The sequence below is a fragment of the Acomys minous genome, assembly GCF_964271855.1.
Source record: "Acomys minous genome assembly, chromosome: 10".
NCBI lineage: Eukaryota > Metazoa > Chordata > Mammalia > Rodentia > Muridae > Acomys > Acomys minous.
In genome coordinates this window covers 115,131,100-115,135,766 of record NC_140491.1, presented here as the reverse complement: position 1 = coordinate 115,135,766, position 4,667 = coordinate 115,131,100, and the positions used below count along the sequence as shown (strand labels likewise).

Sequence of the window (4,667 nt, the reverse complement as noted above, 5' to 3'; positions counted from 1 at the left end):
GTGAAGAGGCCCCAAATAGCAGGTACCAACAAACCTGAAATGCTTTGAGGCCCTCATATGACACGAGGGTACAGAATTTTTTTCAGATGGAAAGAGAGAGAAATAATGATTTCAAAAGCAATCATAATTGCTAACATTTATTAGGATTTATCAAGCCCTACTGTAATTTCTTATTCATTTTATTTTTCATAGCAACCATGTGCGATCAAGGGCCATTAGATTGTCAACTCACAGGTGAGCAAGCCAAAACTGAAAAGGTTAAGACACGCTTAGAGACACCCTCCTACAGAGTTGCTGCCTTCGGCAACTACAAGGAGGAACAGCACTACAGCGTGACGACGAGTCAGGGAGTCCTCAGGGGTGTGGCAGGTGTGAGTCACGGGAGTCCTCAGGGGTGTGGCAGGTGTGAGTCACGGGAGTCCTCAGGGGTGTGGCAGGTGTGAGTCACGGGAGTCCTCAGGGGTGTGGCAGGTGTGAGTCACGGGAGTCCTCAGGGGTGTGGCAGGTGTGAGTCACGGGAGTCCTCAGGGGTGTGGCAGGTGTGAGTCACGGGAGTCCTCAGGGGTGTGGCAGGTGTGAGTCACAGGCAGAACATGCTCACTCGGTCGACAAGCCCTGTAACTTCTCCTGGCTGCCTGCGCTGTCATCCTCTCAAATTCTTTGTTTAAAAAAAAAAAAAAGATTCTCCTGTCCACATTTGAAGTGAAAAAGAACACAAAAGTTTCTCTTTGGATGCAGCAGATGCTGTTGAGCCTGAGACCAAGAGAAAGGTCAAAGATGATGCTGACTCCACAAACCCTGCAGCAAAAGAAAACCTCAAGGCACAGGCTTTGGCAACAGTGGAGGCCGTGGAGATACACAGATAGCTGCAGAAAGCGCAGATGGTGTGACTGAGGAAATGGACGGACGCAGCATTGCTGAGTGCATGGGGATGTTCTTTTCGGTAGGTGTTGAGACTTTGGAAATTCTTAGGCTTATTCATACTTTTGTATTTTTGTGTTACAAACAAACAAACAAACAAACAAACAAAAAAAGGAGGTATGGTTTCCTCGTTTGTGGCCTTGTCAGCTAAAAGATTTTCTGCTCACACCTGCCAGCTACTCCTGGCCTGGGTAGCTTTGCCCACAGAAGATTTTACAGACTAGAACAGAACCTGCTCACAGTTAGCCTGGGATGAGTAGTTGTTGGTGATGTAACGGACAGCGAAGCACGGAAAAGAGTGAGGATATGGCCTTTGACCTTGAAACACTGAAAGCTGATACGGGCGTTACAATGAGGGATGAGCAGTAAAGTAGTTCTGAAGCGGAGGCCACGGGAGGCCACCAGAAGTAGGAAACGACTCTTAACTGTATCTTGGCTATCTGCTCCAGTGGCGCAGAGACTGCTTTTGAGAAACAGTTTTGTGTTGACTTGGAGAGAGGAAGGGCGTACCATGGAGTGGTGTCGCTTGATGAGGAGAGCATGGCCTAAGTTGTGGGAGTGTGTCATGGCGTCTAACAAGCCTGGCACAATCCTTAAAGAGCGTCACCAACAAACGTTAGAAGGTAAAAGTTACCCCGAGATTTCTTCTTACGCTTCTTGTAGAAGCCTGAGTCTAGGGAGGCGGAGCACGAGCTCCCTGGGCACAGCCTCATGCTGGGGCTTGAGGTGAGTGTCACTGAGCTGCGGCCTCCCTGAAGCTCTGGTGATAGGATGCTCACTGTGGGTGACTTCCAAGAGCTGATTGTCTTCTTCCCGTCACCCCACTTTAGCTGGATCCCAATTTATTAGGAAAGTGTGCTGTGGAACTTAAAATCCATTATTATTATTATTAATTATTATTATTATTATTATTATTATTATTATATTATTGTTGTTATTTTCAAATCAAATTCCCTCTCTCTCTCCCCAATGTTTTTGTTTGTTTTGTTTTTGAGGCAGGGTCTCCCTAGGTAGCTCTGGCTATCCTGGACGTTACTGTGTATGTAGATCAGGCTGGCCCAAAGTCACCCCACGTCCATGTTCCAACTTGGAAGCAGTTCCGTGACATTTTTATAGTTCCAAAACAAAGACGATCGAGAGTCAAGGTGCTTTTCAAATACATTGGTGGAAACTTTAAGTAGACACGGAAGCGGAGACATCTCAGCCCCGGTGCTTCCTGATGACTCCTAGCCCTTCAGTTGATCGAAACTTCAGCACAGAGGTGGGCAGCCCACGATAGACTGTAGCCAGGCTCTGGGCCTGCAGCGTTTCAATGTCCCGTGCTCACCGAAGTCCCAATCGGTCAGTCAAGCTTCCACGTTTCAGGTTGAAGGTCCATTTGCAAATGTTTTCTGGAAACCTTCACACTGACAATGCAACCCAGAAACAAGTCCCGACTCTCACAAGCTCCCTGGAGAGCAGGGCGCCTCCTGTGTGTACCAGCTCACTGGGTCTTCTCCGCAGGCTCCTCAAAGTAATCACACTGGGAAACACGAAGTCAGAGCTCTGAGGAAAGTGTCCAGAGACCTTTGTTCACTCACAAAAGTCGCTCTTCAGTCTGGGCTGTTCCTGTGTTGTCATTCCTGGGGGAAGAATGGATATTTTCTCTGCCTGACAGAGTTCGCCCCAGAACCTTTCCTCAGCGTGGCGCTCCTTGCATTCTTTCTCCGGTTCTTTCCCTGCGCAGAGGATGTCATGCTGTGCTGAGCACAAACGATCTTCAAACATTTTTTCCCCCGTTGAAAAGGGTAGCAAATATTTACTTTTTCGATTTCCAGCCATTTAAAATAGATCGATAGGACACAGAGATTAGGCACAAACGAAACCATCCACCTTTTCTTTCTTCACTTTCTCCTAATGATTTATTTCAAATGCCAGTAGTAGCCTTTGTGATAAAACAGTAAGATTAGCTGTGATAACTTACAAAAGCAAAAATGGAAATATATAACTTAATATGCTTTAGATCTATATATGAAATGAAAAAAATCTTAATTCTCTATATTCAAGAGAGGAAAAATAATTTGAATTTAAGTGGAAAACATAAAATCTATAAATACTTTAGTAACACTGTATTTGTTGAAAAAAATAAATAAAACCTGAGTATGTTCACTCATAAATGGAACATAGAAATTTCTGTTTCCAGCTGGGTGGTGGTGGTGCACGCCTTTAATCCCAACACTCGGGAGGCAGAGGCTGGTGGATAGCTGTGAGTTTGAGGCCAGCCTGGTCTACAAAGTTAGCCAAGGATACACAGAGAAACCCTGTCTCAAAAAAAAAAAAATCAAATAAATAAATAAATAAGAAAGAAAACTCTGTTTCCTTAGACCAGTGGTTCTCAAACTTTCTAATACTTTGACCCTTTAATACAGCTCCTCATGTCGTGGTGACCCCCAGCCATAAAATAATTTTGTTGCTACTTCATACCTATAATTTTGCTACTGTTTGAATTGTAATGTAAACATTTGATATGCAGGACAGCTGATATGTGACCACTAGGAAAGGGCTGTTTTACCGCCAAAGGGGTCGTGACCCACAGGGCGAGAACTGCCGCCTCAGAGTCAGCACCACTCAACAGAAGCTATTGGTTGTGCCCCACTGAGGTAAGTTGCTCCTCTCTGACTGTAAGTTAACTCTTCTTTCTGTGCAGTTGTTTGTGGCTTTTGCCACAGCTCACTGTGAACTATTATAATTATATGCATTTCTACTCTGTTCTTGAATATTTTAGGGACTGTCTTAGCCTACTGCTTGCTGGCTTGACCATATTCTTCAGAGGAAAAGACGACTGCAAGCAGGATGCATAGCAGATGTCCATCACAACGTCCTTTCTAGCTTCTTGTCGTAAGTGACATTTTTAGCCACAGGTCACGCTCGCTAAATTGGTGGTGTGGCACAGACTGACAGCGTTCCTTGCACTCAGGACAAACCTGGCAATTGTGGTCTCAGAGATACTTCTGGCTAAAATTTTTGGACCTAGAAGAAGAAACGCAATGTTCTGCAAAAAGCATGTCCATAGATGATGTGGGAGGAGGAAAGAAAAATAAAATGAAAATATGGACCTATAATTTGGTGAACTGAAATGTCAAAACTTCACTTGCAAGCAAAGAATTATCCCAAAGGTACACGCTGAGGTTCTTGGTAGGCGACAAGTGAAGGGGTAAACACAATACCCGAAACAGCAGCTTATGCATGTATCAGAAATGTGCTGTAACTATTTTCATTCCTCCAGGCTTTCAAACCTCACCTTTCGATTACTCTCACGACTTACCCAAAGGAAACAAGGCATGCAGCCTGGTCTGGGGGACTGTTTCATCCAAGTTCTTTGAAAAAAAAAAAATGTTCTTTGTACATGATTTTATTTTATTTTGTTATTATTTTTTGATAGATTTCATGTAGCCCTGGCTGGCCTCACACTTACTATGTCATTATAGATGCACTTGACTTTCTGTTCCTCCTTCCTCGACCTCCTGAGTGCTAGGATTACAAGTGTGGACCACCCCCTGGTTTAGGTGATGCTAAGGATCAAACCCAAGGCTTCATGGATGCTTAAGCACATGGTCTACCAGCTGCATTCCAACCCTATATGACTTAATTTTTAAAGACCCAGATTGATGTTTGTTTTAGTTATGGTTCCTGTTGTTGTGATGAGAGACCATAGCCAAAATCAACTTAGGGAATAATGGGTTTTCTCATCATACAGGGAACTCAGG

General features: G+C 44.3%; 1 long non-coding RNA gene across 1 annotated transcript; it reads left to right on the top strand.

The window, feature by feature from the left end:
- Positions 1-622: 622 nt before the first annotated feature.
- Positions 623-4,454, top strand: LOC311606663. Its single transcript, XR_014782392.1, has 3 exons — positions 623-943; positions 3,434-3,560; positions 3,686-4,454. It is a non-coding gene; the product is annotated as an uncharacterized lncRNA (long non-coding RNA).
- Positions 4,455-4,667: the final 213 nt, after the last annotated feature.